Consider the following 17,455-nt stretch of genomic DNA (forward strand, 5'->3'; position numbering starts at 1 on the left):
CTGAGGTTGTGAAAGGCGTTATATTAAGTGCAAATTATTTCTTTCTGTGCAGTATAAAGTGGGCCAGATTTTGCAATCAGCGCTGTTCATTACGTTTGTCTCTCTTATCTCTCGTAGGCCGTGAAATTCTGCAGCGCCCCGTTTGGGGGCAGTAAACCTCACGAGGCGGGACTTTGTGTGCCCAGCGCAGAAGTCCGGCCCCGTGACCTAAATTGGCGCCACCATCTCTCACAGGAAGTAGAGCGCAATGTCGGGCACTCCACTTCCTCCCAGGGCGGGCTCGGGGTCATTAAGTGCGTGCAAAGCAGAGTGCTATCCGGCCTCTCCGCATAGTGCTGACAGAAACATAGAAAATAGGTGCAGGAGTAGGCCATTCGGCCCTTCGAGCCTGCACCACCATTCAGTAAGATCATGGCTGATCATTTATCTCAGTACCCTTTTCCTGCTTTCTTTCCATACCCCTTGATCCCGTTAGCTGTAAGGGCCATATCTCACTCTTGAATACATCGAACGAACTGGCATGAACAACTCTCTACGGTAGAAATTTCCACTGGTTAACCAATCTGAGTGAAGAAGTTTCTCCTCATCTCGGTCCTAAATGGGTTACCCCTTATCCTTAGACTGTGACCGCTGGTTCTGGACTTCCCCAATATCGGGAACATTCTTCCTGCATCTAACCAGTCCAATCCCGTCAGAATTTTATATATTTCTCTCATCCTTCTAAACTCCAGTGAATACAGGCCCAGTCGATCCAGTCTCTCCTCGTATGTCAGTCCTGCCATCCTGGAAATCAGTCTGGTGAACCTACGCTGCACTCTCTCAATAGCAAGGACGTCCTTCCTCAGATTAGGAGACCAAAACTGAGCACAATATTCCAGGTGAGACCTCACCAAGGCCCTGTACAACTGCAGGAAGGCCGCCCTGCTCCTATACTCAAATCTCCTAGCTATGAAGGCCAACATGCCATTTGCTGCCTTCACCATCTCCTGTACCTGCATGCCAACTTTCAATGACTGATGTACCATGGTACCCAGGTCTCGTTGCACCTCCCCTTTTCCTAATCTGCCGCCATTCAGATAGTCTGCCTTCATGTTTTTGCCGCCAAAGTGGATAACCTCACATTTATCCACATTATACTGCATTTGCCATGCATTTGCCCACTCTCGTAACCTGTCCAAGTCACCCTGCAGCCTCTTGGCATCCTCCTCACAGCTCACACCACCGCACAGCTGAGTGTCATCTGCAAACTTGAAGATGTTACACTCAATTCTTTCATCTAAATCATTGTATATTGTAAATAGCTGGGGTCCCAGCACTGAGCCCTGTGGCAATCCACTAGTCACTGCCTGCCATTCTGAAAAGGACCTGTTTATCCCGACTTCTCTGCTTCCTGTCTGCCAACCAGTTCTCTCTCCACGTCAATACATTACCCCCAATACTATGTGCTTTAATTTTGCACACCAATCTCTTGTGTGGGATCTTGTCAAAAGCTTTTTGAAAGTCCAAATACACCACATCCACCAGTTCTCCCTTGTCCACTCTACTAGTTACATCCTCAAAAAATTCGAGAAGATTTGTTAAGCATGATTTCCCTTTCATAAATCCATGCTGACTTGGACCGATCCTGTCACTGCTTTCCAAATGCGCTGCTATTTCATCTTTAATAATTGATTCCAACATTTTCTCCACTACTGATGTCAGGCTAACCGGTCCATAATTCCCTGTTTTCTCTCTCCGTCCTTTTTTTTAAAAAGTGGTGTTCCATTAGCTACCCTCCAGTCCATAGGAACTGATCCAGAGTCGATAGACTGTTGGAAAATGATCACCAATGCATCCACTATTTCCAGGGCCACTTCCTTAAGTACTCTGGGATGCAGACTATCAGGCCCCGGGGATTTATCGGCCTTCAATCCCATCAATTTCCCTAACACAATTTCCCACCGAATAAGGATATCCTTCAGTTCCTCCTTCTCACTAGACCCTCAGTCCCCTAGTACATCCGGAAGGTTATTTGTGTCTTCCTTCGTGAAGACAGAACCAAAGTATTTGTTCAATTTGGTCTGCCATTTCTTTGTTAACCATTATAAATTCACCTGATTCTGACTGCAAGGGACCTATGTTTGTCTTCACTAATCTTTTTCTCTTCACATATCTATAGAAGCTTTTGCAGTCAATTTTTATGTTCCGAGCAAGCTTCCCCTCATACTCTCCTTTCCCCTTTCCTAAATAAACCCTTTGTCCTCCTCTGCTGAATTCTAAATTTCTCCCATTCCTCAGGTTTGCTGCTTTTTCTGGCCAATTTATATGCCTCTTCCTTGGATTTAACACTATCCCTAATTTCCCTTGTTAGCGACAGTTGAGCTACCTTCCCCGTTTTATTTTTACTCCAGATAGGGATGCACAATTGTTGAAGTTCATCCATGTGATCTTAAATATTTGCCATTGCCTATCCACCGTCAACCCATTAACTATCTGGGGAGGTGGGACCAGTACAAACCGGACGGTCTGCACCTGGGCAGGACCGGCACCAGTGTCCTTGGGGGAGTGTTTGCCAGTGCTGTTGGGGAGGAGTTAAACTAATATGGCAGGGGGACGGGAACCTGTGCAGGGAGACAGAGGGAAATAAAATGGAGGCAGAAGCATAAGATAAAAAGGACAATAATAAAAGTGGAGGGCAGAGAAACCCAAGGCAGAAAACAAAAAGGGCCACATTACAGCAAAATTCTAAAGGGGCAAAGTGTGTTAAAAAGGCAAGTCTGAAGTCTCTGTGCCTCAATACGAGGAGTATTCGGAATAAGGTGGACGAATTAACTGCGCAGGTTGCAGTTAACGGATATGATGTAATTGGCAGCACCGAGACATGGGTCCAGGGTGACCAAGGCTGGGAACTCAACATCCAGGGGTATTCAACATTTAGGAAGGATAGACAGAAAGGAAAAGGAGGCGGCATGGCGTTGCTGGTTAAAGAGGAAATTAATGCAATAGTAAGGAGGGACATTAGCTTGGATGATGTGGAATCGGTATGGGTGGAGCTGCGGAATACCAAAGGGTAGAAAACGCTAGTGGAGTTGTGTACAGACCACCAAACAGTAGTAGACAGGTTGGAGACAGCAGCAAACAAGAAATAAGGGATGTGTGCAATAAAGGTACAGCAGTTATCATGGGTGACTTTAATCTACATATTGATGGGCTAACCAAACTGGTAGCAATGTGGTGGAGGAGGATTTCCTGGAGTGTATTAGGGATGGTTTTCGAGACCAATATATCGAGGAACCAACTAGTGGGCTGGCCATCCTAGACTGGGTGATGTATAATGAGAAGGGACTAATTGGCAATCTTGTTCTGCGAGGCTCATTGGGGAAGAGTGACCATAATATGGTAGAATTCTTTATTAAGATGGAGCGTGACACAGTTAATTCAGAAACTAGGGTCCTGAACTTAGGGAAAGGTAATTACGACGGTATGAGGTGTGAATTGGCTAGAATAGACTGGCAAAAGATACTTAAAGGGTTGACGGTGGATAGGCAATGGCAAACATACATCCCTATCTGGAGTAAAAATAAAATGGGGAAGGTGGCTCAACCGTGGCTAACAAGGGAAATTAAGGATAGTGTTAAATCCAAGGAAGAGGCATATAAATTGGCCAACTGGGAGAAATTTAGAATTCAGCATAGGAGGACTAAGGGTTTAATTAAGAGGGGGAGAAAATAGAGTACGAGAGGAAGCTTGCCGGGAATTTAAAAACTGACTGCAAAAGCTTCTTTGGATATGTGAAGAGGAAAAGATTAGTGAAGACAGGTTGGTCCCTTGCAGTCGGATTCAGGTGAACTTATAATGGAGAACAAAGAAATGGCAGACCAATTGAATAAATACTTTGCTTCTGTTTTCACGAAGGAAGACACAAATAACCTTCCGGATGTACTAGGGGACCGAGGGTCTAGTGAGAAGGAGGAACTGAAGGATATCCTTATTAGGCGGGAAATTGATGGGATTGAAGGCCGACAAATCCCCGGGGCCTGATTGTCTGCATCCCAGAGTACTTAAGCAGGTTGCCCTAGGAAAAGTGGATGCATTGGTGATCATATTCCAACTGTCTATCGACTCTGGATCAGTTCCCATGGACTGAGGGTAGCTAATGTAACACTCCTTTTTAAAAAAAGGAGGGAGAGAGAAAACAGGTAATTATAGACCGGTTTGCCTGACATCAGTAGTGGGGAAAATGTTGGAATCAATCATTAAGGATGAAATAGCAGCGCATTTGGAAAGCATGGATCGGCCCAAGTCAGCATGGATTTATGAAAGGGAATCATTTTTGACGAATCTTCTAGAATTTTTTGAGGATGTAACTAGCAGAGTGGACAAGGGAGAACCAGTGGATGTGATGTATTTGGACTTTCAAAAGGCTTTTGACGAGGTCCCACACAAGAGATTGGTGTACAAAATCAAAGCACATGGTATTGGGGTAATGTACTGACGTGGATAGTAAGCTGGTTGGCAGACAGGAAGCAGAGAGTTGGGATAAACGGGTCCTTTTCAGAATGGCAGGCAATGACCAGTGGAGTGCCGCAGGGCTCCGTGCTGGGGCCCCAGCTCTTTACAATATACATTAATGATTTAGATGAAGGAATTGAGTGTAATATCTGCAAGTTTGCAGATGACACTAAACTGGGTGGTGGTGTGAGCCGTGAGGAGGACGCTAAGAGGCTGCAGGGTGACTTGGACAGGTTAAGTGAGTGGGCAAATGCATGGCAGATGCAGTATAATGTGGATAAATGTGATGTTTTCCACTTTGGGGGCAAAAACACGAAGGCAGAATATTATCTGAATGGCGGCAGATTAGGAAAAGGGGAGGTGCAACGAGACCTGGGTGTTATGATACATCAGTCATTGAAAGTTGGTATGCAGGTACAGTAGGCAGTGAAGAAGGCAAATGGTATGTTGGCCTTCATAGCTAGCGGTTTTGAGTATAGAAACAGGGAGGTCTTACTGCAGTTGTACAGGGCCATGGTGAGACCTCACCTGGAATATTGTGTTCAGTTTATGGTCTCCTAATCTGAGGAAGGACGTTCTTGCTATTGAGGGAATGCAGCGAAGGTTCACCAGACTGATTCCAGGGATGGCTGGACTGACATATGAGGAGAGACTGGATCAACTGGGCATTTATACACTGGAGTTGAGAAGGATGAGAGGGGATCTCATAGAAACGTATAAGATTCTGATGGGACTGGACAGGTTAGATGCGGGAAGAATGTTCCTGATGTTGGGAAAGTCCAGAACCAGGGGACACAGTCTTAGGATAAGGGGTAAGCCATTTAGTTCTGAGATGAGGAGAAACTTCTTCACTCAGAGTTGTTAACCTGTGGAATTCCCTACCACAGAGAGTTGTTGATGCCAGTTCATTGGATATATTCAAGAGGGATTTAGATATGGCCCTTGAGGCTAAAGGGATCAAGGGGTATGGAGAGAAAGCAGGAAAGGGGTACTAAAGGAATGATCAGCCATGATCTTATTGAATGGTGGTGCAGACTCGAAGGGCCGAATGGCCTATTCCTGCACCTATTTTCTATGTTTTTATGTTGCATTCGCCAGTCTATTCTAGCCAATTCACGTCTCATACCATTGAAGTTACCTTTCTGTCATGTCTGTAAGCTTGTAATGTTTGTAGCTCCACCCTGTGGATGTGGACGTATTGTGTACTGCAACTACATAGTTAATGATAAACAGAACCAGGCAGATTTCCGGAGGTTTCTGAGAGAGCTGCCTGCTATGTTGGAAACTGTGTGTGTGCTGTGCTCTGTGAAGATATCACATTTGGCGATTGAGATGGGATTTTTCGGATGATTTAAAGCTTAAATTTTGTTGAAGGATTCAGCCAGCCGACAGAGAGACTTTGGAAGTTTCTGTCTTTGGAAAAAAGCTGCAAAAATCCGAAGTAAAATACAGCACACGGTGTGAGCAGCTAGAGATTAAAATGGCAGGTGTAATCGGACATTTGGGGGAATATAGACACGATCGGGAACGTTTTAAAGCGTATGTGGATCGGCTAGAAATGTATTTCACTGCAAATAACATAATCGAAGTTCCAAACAATGAAGTCCAGAACCGGGTTGATTTGGAACATAAGAAAGCGATCTTCTTATCGGAGGCAGGTCCGGCATTATACGAAACCCTTGTAAATCTGCTTGTACCTGACGAACCAAAGGACACAACGCTTAAAGAGATTTTAACGAAGCTGGAGCAGCACTATAACCCCAAACCGTTAGAAATTGCTTGAAGGTATCGTTTCGGGATTCTGAATCAAAAGGCTGATGAACGTATCAGTGATTACATCATAGCATTAAAAAAGTTATCGATGCACTGTAATTTTGGAAACTTTCAAAACCGAGCATTACGTGATCGTTTTGTTTTGTGGGGTGAAAAATGATGCGATCAGAAGGAAGTTATTGACGACAGATGACTTGACTTTTGAGATTGCTTGTCAGACAGCAAGGTCGATGGGCATGGCCGAACAATATTCCCGAGAATTAAATAATAATTACGGTCGTCAGTCAACTGAGGTAAATCACCTGCAGGTTCAAAGTAAAAGACGGTGGGGGCCCAAAGTCCCAGAAAGTGGAAATTCTAACAGAGCGTCGAAGTCATTCTATAGGTGCCTGGGACAACCCCTTGCTCAAAGTTGGCCATACGTGAAGGCAGAGTGTTTCTTCTGCAGGAAGACTGGGCATCTTGCGAAGGCATGCCGACTGAAGGGTAAACCAGCTTTTAAAGCTATGAGTCCAGCGTTCAAAGCTATGAGTAGAAATCCGAAGAGACTACATAGCATGGAAGAACAACAACAGGACGAGGAAATGTTGGAGTTACACGTCGTCAGGAGCACGAGGTTAACGGACAGCGATTCGGAAAGCATCAAAATCCACATGGATGTTGCGGGATTCAAGATACCAATGGAAATTGACATAGGTGCATCCATGAGTGTAGTAGCGGAGTCACTGTACCGCGACAAATTGAGTGATTTTCAACTGGAGAAATACAAGAGAGAGCTGCCAGGCTACTCGGGAGAGCAAATTCCTGTGGTAGGTCGTATCACCGTACCGGTGAAATGTAAAAATCTATTTCAGAACTTGCCTCTAATAGTAGTGAAAGGAGACAAGTCTGCCTTACCAGGAAGAAATTGGTTGAGCTCACTGAAGCTGGATTGGAGTAAGATTTTCTTATGGAAGCGAGATTTTCATCAACTGATGAGGTATCCGAAGGTGTTCTGCGAAACGGGCAGTCCGATCCAAGGCTTCAAGGCGAGTGTCAGGGTACAGAAGGACGCTAGATTGGTTTACTACAAGCCACGTTCCGTACCATATGCACTCTAGGAGAAAGTTGAGCAAGAACTCAAAAGACTAGAGACTGGGAACATTATTTGTAAGATAGATCGATGTAATTGGGCTACACCCATTGTTGTTGTACCTAAGTCCGATGGTAAGGTAAGATTGTGTGGTGATTTTCAAGTAACCATAAACCAGGTTCTAGAGGGTAATGTCCCCAATACATTGCCGAATGTAGAAGATTTGTTCACAACACTGACAGGTGGTCAGATCTTCTCAAAACTGGATCTCACAAATGCCTACTTACAGCTTGAACTAGATGAGGAGTCCAAGTCATGTTTGACTATAAATACTCATCTAGGCCTATATCAATTTAATAGGCTACCGTTTGGAGTGTCTTCCGCCCCTGCCATATTCTAAGGGGTGATGAACCAGATTTTGCAAGGTATTGAAGGGGTAGTATGTTATTTGGATGACATACTAATTTCAGCACCAAATAGACAAATTCATAATACCATCTTGAATGAAGTCCTTAAACGGCTAGAGAAGCACGGAGTACGAGTGTCTGCTCGTAAGTGTGAGTTATTTCAAAACTCAGTGGAGTACTTAGGGCACAGAATAGACAAAGATGGTTTACATCCAACCATGGAAAAATTGGATGCTATTAGAAATGCACCCACTCCCAGGAATGTCACTGAACTTCGTTCATTCTTGGGTCTTTTGAACTATTATGGGAAGTTCCTACCAAATTTGGCTACAGTATTGCATCCACTGAATGAACTTTTGAAAAAACAGGTCCATTGGAAGTGGTCAAAAAAATGCAATACAGCATTCAAGGAGTGTAAAAGCAAATTGGTAGAGAGCACCATGTTAGTTCACTATGACATATCTAAGGAGATTAAGCTAGCATGTGATGCCTCTCCGTATGGAGTTGGGGCAGTAATCTCTCATGTATCACGTAGTGGGGAGGAGAGACCAATTGCTTTTGCTTCATGCACTCTCAGTGCCTGTGAGAGTAATTATGCGCAAATTGAAAGGGAAGTTTTGGCATTAATTTTTGGGGTCAAGAAGTTTCACAAATACTTGTATGGTTGTAAGTTTACCATCGTTCCAGACCATAAGCCCCTAACAGCAATCCTCCATCCAAAGTCCCCAGTTCCAACATTAGCTGCAGCCCAAATGCAGAGATGGGCTTTGATTTTGTCAGCATATACATATGATAATGAATACAGACGATCAGCTGATCACAGTAATGCTGATGCAATGTCTAGATTGCCTTCCCCATCACAAGTTACACCCGATAGGGAAGAAGTGTTTTATTTTTCATACATTGATGAACTGCCAGTCACAGCTGAAGAGATTGGTCGAGCAACCAAACGTGACCCAGTGATGTCAAAGGTGTATGAGTATATTGCAAATGGATGGCCAAACCAGGTAACAGACAAAGATACACATCCATTCTTCATTCGTAGGAATGAATTATCAGTCGATAAAGATTGTATCATGTCGGGTGCAAGAGTGGTTATACCAAATAAATTCAGCTCCAAATTATTAGGAGACCTGGGAATGTGCTTGACCAAGAGTTTTGCACGCAGTTATTTATGGTGGCCAGGTCTTGATTAAGCTATAGAGTACATCGTGAGGCAGTGTACGACCTGTCAATCGGTAAGCAAACAACCACCACCAGTACCATTACAGCCATGGAAATGGCCTCCCAGGGTGTGGCAAAGGCTACAATATTGATTTTGCTGAGTTAGAAGGACAATTGTTCATTATGATTGATAGCCATTCGAAGTGGGTTGAGGTGTTTCCAATGTGGAAAATAACAACAAGTAAAACATTGGACATTTTGTGAAAATCCTTTTATTCATTTGGCCTCCCTGAAGAGATTGTTTCGGATAATGGACCACAATTTCGTTCAGAAGAATTTGCACAATTCACGAGCAAAAATGGTGTGAAACATACCAAGGTTCCACCATACCATCCTGCTTCGAATGGTACAGCAGACCGCACAGTACAAATTGTAAAACGTGCCCTCATAAAACACATGTTAGATCCAAATCCAAGGAAACGACAGTTGTCATTGGATCACAAATTGACTAATTTTTTGATTACATATCAAAATACTCCTCATACAACTACTGGTAGAACACCAGCAGAGTTGTTTCTCAAACGACAGCCATGAACCAGATTCTCGTTAAAGCCAAATTTGGCACAGTCCGTAGAAGAGACACAATTAAGACAGAAAGAGAATCATGATGGAGGTAGAGTAAAAGAGAGAAATGTGAAATTAAACCAGAAGGTGAGAGTGAAGAACCATCACCATAAATGGGTAAAGTGGTTACCAGGAAGAGTGGTGAAGATATGTGGTCCTCGCACATATTTGGTAAAGATGTTTGATGATGGACAGGTTATGTTTGTTCATATTGATATTTTACCTACAGACATGGAAGGAGTTGAAGGTGGGAATGATTCAATTATTTCTGACTCATCAGATAGTTTTGATACACCAGTCGCAAATCCTAAATCCAATGTACTGGAAACAAATCCAGGATAGAATCTGAATGAAAGTCTCAGTCCGAGTCAGGAAAACAAAGAGCCTGGAGTTTGAGTGAATTCAAATGAAAATCAAGGAAATTCCGTGTAGGAAAACATTCCTCAGGGTGAGCCTTGAATGAATGTGAAATCAACACCATGTTTGGAAGGTTCTGTTCGAGAGCGCAGGTATCCTCTTCAAAACAGAAAACAAGTGGTAAAGTTAAATTTGTAAATATGGAAAAAAAAATGTTTATATCCTGTGTTATGTATAAACATGAAAGTTATGTATGATGTTTGTTATGATGGCTTCTTCATTAAAGAGGGAGAAGTGTAATGTCTGTAAGCTTGTAATGTTTGTAGCTCCACATTGTGGATGTGGATGTATTGTGTACTGCAACTGCGTAGTTAATAATAAACAGAACCAGGCAGATTTCCGGAGGTTTCCGAGAGAGCTACCTGCCATGTTGGAAGCTGTGTGTGTGCTGTGCTCTGTGAAAATATCACACTTTCCTTAAGTTCAGGACCCGAGTTTCTGAATTAACTGTCACTCTCCATCTTAATAAAGAATTCTACCATATTATGGTCACTCTTCCCCAAGGGGCTTCACACAACAAGATTGCTAATTAGTCCTTTCTCATTACACATCACCCAGTCGAGAATGGCCAGCCTTCTAGTTGGTTCCTCGACATATTGGTCTAGAAAACCATCCCTAATACGCTCAAGGAAATCCTCCTCCACCGTATTACTTCCAGTTTGGTTAGCCCAATCTCTGTAGATTAAAGTCGCCCATGATAACTGCTGTACCTTTATTGCATTGCATGCATCCCTAATTTCTTGTTTGATGCTGTCCCCAATCTCACTGCTATTGTTTGGTGGTCTGTACACAACTCCCACTAGCATTTTCTGCCCTTTGATTCCACGGGCCCTCCTCTTCTGTTGAAGTTGAGGAACGCTACGAGCTCAACACGGCTCTTTATGGGCCTCCACTCGGCCACAGGGGTTGCGGGGTGCCGGGCTGCCCGGCATTGAAACAGAGTGCCTGGCTGCATGATCACTGCACCGACCCTGCAAAACCAACAGAGAAAGGCCTGACTGGTAAGTCGGCAAAAAAATGTGGCGTGTGGCGGTGCACACCTCCCCTTTATATTTCGCCTGAAGAGTGGCCCAGTTCGTGACCTGAAAGACTGCCGCTGACATGGCCCACGGCAACCTGTCATGACACTGCCCAATTTCTGCTGTGGGGCATAAACGGACCGTCGCAGGACGCAAAGGAGTCGCTGCGCACGGCGATGAAGTCATCGGCAGAGGCGCAGCGCCCTGGGGCGCTACCAGCGGGGCCGCGCTACTGCTTTAGTGCAATTTCGTGGAAGCCAGTAGCGTTTCCCCCCCCCCCCCCCCCCAGCAAAAACACTAGGGCGCAATAATGGGAGGTGCAAAACTGACCAATAATCTCATCTTTCTTCCCCTCTTTATTTCGCTTTCTGTACATAATTTGACATTGGATTCTTCAATCTGGTTGTAGAGACACACTGTTGATTCCTCTGCTGACTGAGATCCCCTGTTAACCCAAAATTGCCGCACAAAAGCCTGCTAGAAATCTGTGAGCACCTGTAAGGGTACTGAGGGGTAAGCGCCATTCTTTCGCCGCTGACGGCAAAATCCGGGCTAATGTATTTTAACAGTGAGTCTTCCGGAGGATGCTGTTATTGGGCAGCTTTTGGACGAACAGTGCTTAACTGCGCATGTGTGATTGCTGGAAGTTGCTGTCCGATTTCCGCATAAATCACGAGTGCTGATGGCCTCACTGTTAATTCGACAGCAGAATCTGGTCCACTATTTACATTGTTGAGAGTCCAAAGTGACTAATGGAAAACAGCCATGTTGTATCTGCTTTTTGTGTGATTTATGTGGCAGGTCCATTTCTTGTCTGTCGATTGCTAGGATTTGACATTTTCCTGTTGTTTAAATGCATATGGAGGGGCATGTACCAAGTCTTTGGCTTGCATGTCACCACTGGGCTAAAATGGAGACAGTGAAATGCACACTTCAGCTGCAGATTAATTCTTTCAGATGAAACCACATTTTTACAATGGCTACATTCCAGATCAGGAACTTTGTGTCACAGGAGGGTCGTAGTTGAAGAACTCTGAAAAACTGCATTACACCCCTATGCAGGAGTTTCTGGCTTTATGAATAAATAACATTCTTGCCCTTCTCCACCCTTCATAAGTTGTGACTTTGAAGATAGTGCATTTTATATTGGAGGAACAATCAAACGCATTCTGAAAAATTCTGAGCGTTTAAAAACACTAAATGTGGTAAGATCCTTTTCTTGGTCTTAGCATCAAAGGAAAAAATCCTTGGTTGCAAACTTTCCTTTTCTGTTTAATAGACAATGTCCAGGTCAGTGTACGTGTATCTGTTGATGCCACATTTATATATAATGGTTTTCTGTTTTCAAGATAAAAATACCTGGCATAGGATAGATAGAGTGCATCCACACAGAGCCAGAACTATGAAGCTTGTGGGCAAGGACCATAAGAATTTTGAGCGTTAGTGAAGCGGCTCCTGAGAATTATTTAAGCTAGTTTAGGAGAGAGTAAACAAGAGGCGCGGAGGAAATTGGATCCCAAACAAATTGAATGAAAGAATGGGTATTGGCAAACAGGGAGGCATGCACACAGTTCTCAGTGATATTCTGCAGCAGACGTTAAGGGATATTCGAAGAGGCAAATTTTAATAAGATGACTGCTGAAAGCATTAGAAATGAGACCTGAAATCTGGCTGATCTAGAAGATAGTAATGATTACAACATAAACAGATATGGAAGCAAAATAGATGGACAGGAAGGGAGGTATTTCTGCCCCGTTTGATGGTGATAGGTGGCAGTTTAAAGAAGTTGATCTTGTGGGAAAGCTGCAGAACTATGTTGGGCACATTTTACATGAAAATTTTCTTTATGAAGGTAAAAGGTATGTGTGAAAACAGAGTGGTTATTTTAGCTTCAATAAACTAATATAAATGGATATCCAAATAATGTAGTTGTCGACTTAATGCGTGACTGCCTCATGACATGGTGAATCAGGGATCTGAGCGGCAGTGCACATCTTGACTTAGTTATTGTAAGTAACCCAAGTAACATACCAGGAATAGAAATCATTGGGTGACAGCAACCACATAACGATGATAAAGTGCAACATCCCCACCGGCACCTGGGAATCCCTGGCCCAAGACCGCCCTAAGTGGAGGAAGCGTATCCGGGAGAGCGCTGAGCACCTCCAGTCTCGTCACCGAGATCATGCAGAAACGAAGCGAAGTCAGCGGAAGGAGCATGCGGCAAACCAGACTCCCCACCCACCCTTTCCTTCAACCACTGTCTGTCCCACCTGTGACAGAGACTGTAATTCCCGCATTGGACTGTACCTGAGAACTCACTTTGAGAGTGGAAGCAATTTTGAGGGACAGCCTATGATGATGATGAATGAATGATTAAGTTCAGCTTGATTTGGGATTCAGCAATATTAAAAACCAGTAGTCCGTTATATACAATTTATTTCAAAACATGCCAATTTCACCATAATGAGGAAAGAGGTTGAACTAAGTTAATTAAACTAAGAGGGATTGGTTAGCAGCATTTCAGTCGAAGACAAATGGAGTATTTTTAAAGGCATACTGATGAGCATATCGGATGACTGCAAGTGTCGTAAATGTAGCATAAACTTGCATTACTCAAATGGATCAACAATAGGAATCGGAAGAAAAGCTACAGCTCCCATGGGGATAAAGTTGAGGAGAGCAGTTGGACGATTATAAGTAAATTTAGAGAACCAGTAAAAGGAAAGACAAAGGGGAACATCGAAATTAACGTAACAGCTGATGGAAAACACAAGTTAATTGTGAAGCATAAAGTGCTTAAAATAAACCAAAACACTATTCTGCACAAGTTGTTGGCATTTGAGAGTGGGCTATATAGATTCACGCCTGCGTGGACTTTGGATTTCATGTGCAGAATAAAATTGAGGGGCAAGACTGTGAAGCACTGATTTCTGAGGCCTGCCACTGCCAGGGCTGGTTAAGTACTGATGGTTGGCATAGATGAATACTATTTTATTAATTCTTATTGAATGCAGTTCATTTGCAAGATTTTTAGGTACCTTTTTTCCAGTTGTAAGTCCCAAGTGTCCTGGATATGTTTTGGATACTGATTTGACTTGAAACCGTGTCACTGGATATGTAAACATCGGTCTAGAAATCCCGGTCAAGGTCTTCCCGTAGGCGAACGACTGAAAAAGGGGGAAAAAGATGTGCACTTTTCTGTTCCTGCTGCGCCCACGAGAGATCCCGTTCCTGAGGCCTCCACTCTCTGCGCGTCAGAGTGCATGCACGTCTGGATGGACGTAATTTGGAGCTGCAGTCACATGACTGGGCAGTCAATCAAGGTACAGTATTTTCTCATTCATAATAATGGGAATGTCGCAAGTTGGAGTTATCATTATTATGATTGAGAAACAGTCCCCAGACACCAAAACACTAGTTTAAAAAAAATAGAAAAAAAACATGACATATTTAGGATTTATTTAAATTAGTTATGTCTTATTTAAAAAAAATACATTTTCCGATTTTTATAAAGTTTTTTTAATTATGGTTTAAAATGAACGCCACAGTGGGCAGGGTTCATAACGATAAAATGTGTTTTTAAAATTTTATTTTGTTATGTTTTTATATGTTTTAAAACTCTTTTATACCTGTAAAAGTAGGTTATGTGCCTGCTTTTATCAGGCGCAAGAGTTTTCAGGACATCCGCTGGGCAAGAGATGGGTAAATTCCGCAATCTTCCCCATGCAAATATCCTGGCTCCTGAGCTACGGAGAATCTGTCATAGAGCTTCCAGGGTCCGTCCGTGTACACTCAGTATGAACCTGGGAGGCTGGGATGTCTAGGCCGATCATTGCCAAGCATTTTAATTTTCATTATTAGGTCATTCAGATTAACTTTTTTATCGTCAAAATCTTCAAACATAATTCATTCTGATAAAGTAGGTGTCTGAAACATTTGTGTAAATAGAATCATAGAATGGTTACACCACAGGAGGCAGCTATTTGACCCATCAAGCCCATGCCGATCGGCACTCTGCAAGAACACTTCAACTAGTCCCACTCCCCCACTCTTTCCCCATCGCCCTTTTTTTTCCCCTTCAGGTACTTATCTAATTGCCTTTTGAAAGCCATGATTGAGACTGCCTCCACCACTCTTTCAGGCAGCGTATTCCAGATCCTCACCACTCACTGCGTAAAAATTTTTTTCCTCATGTCGCCTTTGGTTCTTCTACCAATCACCTTTAATCTGCATCCTCTGGTTCGCGACCCTTCCGGGAACAGTTTCTATCTACTCTGTCTGAACCCATCATGATTTTGAACACCTCTATTAAATTTCCCCTCAACCTTCTCTGCTCTAAGGAGATAACCCCAGTTTCTCCAGTCTATCCACGTAACTGAAGTCCCTCATTCCTGGACTCATTCTCGTAAATCTTTTCTGCACCCTCTCTAAGGCCTTCGCATCCTTCCTAAAGTGCATTGCCCAGTGTTGGACACAATACTCCAGTTGAGGCTGAACCAGTGTTTTATAAAGGTTCATCATAACTTCCTTGCATTTGCACTCTCTGCCTCTATTTATGAAGCCCAGTATCCCATATGCTTTATTTAAACGCTTTCTCAACCTGCCCTGCCACCTTCAACGATTTGTGCAGATAGACCCCCAGGCCACTCTGTTCACAAACCCCTTTTAGGATTGTATCCTTTAGTTTATATTGTCTCTTCTCGTTCTTCCTACCAAAATGTACCACTCCGCACTTTTCTGTGTTAAATTTCATCTGCCACGTATCTGCCCATTTCACCTGTCTGTCTTCAAGTCTATCACTATCCTCCTCACTGTTCACTATACTTCCAATTATTGTCATCTGCAAATTTCTAAATGCCTCAACACCTTATGATTATGTATGTAAACATTGTAACTTTGTAAGACTTGCCACCAGAGGGCGCAACTGTTGGAGGCCTAAGGGTCACCTGCATACCCTGTGCAAGGGAGTATAAAAAGTCTGCCATGCTGCTTCGGCACTCTGGAGTTGTATTAAAAAGACTAAGGTCACATCAGTTTTAGCTCACAGTACTCAGTCTTGTGGAGTTCTAACGTACGTAACAATTGGCGACGAGTAACAGATCACGAACTTTCACGCGGTCATGGTTGCCGTTGGCATTTTAGAGACATTAGTAGAGGGTGATGATTGGGAAACTTTCGTTGCGTGTCTCAACCAGTACTTCGTGGCCAACGAGCTGGATGGGGACGATAAAGCGATCAAGCGCAGGGCGATTCTCGTCACCGTGTGTAGGTCCACAATATATGGTCTCATCAAGAATCTGCTAGCACCAGAGAAACTAGCGGAGAGCACATATACAGAGATGTGTACACTGGTTCGGAACCACCTCAAGCCAAAGGAGAGTGTCATAATGACCAGGTATCGCTTCTACACGCACCACCACTCTGAGGCCCAGGACGTGGTGAGCTATGTCGCCGACCTGAGACGCCTTGCGGGAATTTGCTAGATTTTGGGGGGAAATGAAGCGGGACTTTATTGTGCTTAGCATCGGCCACGAGGTCATTCTTCGCAAGCAGCTGTCCACCAAATCCCTACACCTGAGCAAGGACATCACGATAGCCCAGGCATTCATATCCACGAGCGATAATACCAGACCGATATCGTCCCAGCATCGAAGCTCACCGGCAAGTACTGTGCATAAAAATAATGTCGCTAGCAGGCAGAACTGCATATGGCAGGGCCTACACGTCTGCAGCTGCAAGACCTAGGATGACTGAGTCCGCCATCGGGCGTGAATGTAAATCCATTTGCACCATGTTGGCGCTGCGGGGGTTATCATCGAGGCCATCAATTATGATTCAAGCACGATGTGTGCAAAGGCTGCGAAACAATGGGGCACCTCCAGCGAATGTGCAAGAGTGCTGCGACTCACCATGTGGCAGAGTCGGCAGAGGATGATCGATCCGGCGCGGATCACGCAGAACAAACGAGGCAACTCAATCTGAGGAAGAAGTATATGGGGCACACACCTTCACCACCAAGAGCCCTCCTATCATGCTGAAAGTCAATTTGAACGGTATTCTGGTATCAATGAAGATGGACAGGGAGGCGAGTCAATCAATTATAAGCCAGAAGACTTTTGAGAAACTGGGGCAACAAGGCACGAAGGCCCAAACTGAGCCCGGTTTAGACAAAGCTGCGCCAAAGAGCTCATACCAGTCATTGGCAGAGCGGCAGTTAAGGTATCGTACGATGAAGCTGTGCATGATTTATCACTGGATTGTACCAGGCGATCGCCCAATGCTATTCGGCAGAAGCTGGCGGGAAAGATTTGATGGAACTGGGACGACATCAAAGCACTATCTTCGGTGGTTGATGCTTCGTGCGCCCAAGTGCTGAGCAAGTTTCCGTCGCTATTTGAGCCAGGCATTGGCAATTTCACAAGTGCCAAGGTGCAGATCCATCTAGTCCTCGATGCAAGGCCCGTTCATCACAAGGCTCGAGCAGT

The 17,455-nt window shown here is 44.0% G+C and overlaps 1 protein-coding gene across 8 annotated transcripts in view; it reads left to right on the forward strand.

The window, feature by feature from the left end:
* The window catches only part of plekha1b (pleckstrin homology domain containing, family A (phosphoinositide binding specific) member 1b), a 126,965-nt gene that overhangs the window by 45,773 nt on the left and 63,737 nt on the right, over window positions 1-17,455 (forward strand). The gene's annotated exons all lie outside the window — the stretch shown is intronic.

The sequence above is a fragment of the Pristiophorus japonicus genome, chromosome 3 (assembly GCF_044704955.1).
Source record: "Pristiophorus japonicus isolate sPriJap1 chromosome 3, sPriJap1.hap1, whole genome shotgun sequence".
NCBI lineage: Eukaryota > Metazoa > Chordata > Chondrichthyes > Pristiophoridae > Pristiophorus > Pristiophorus japonicus.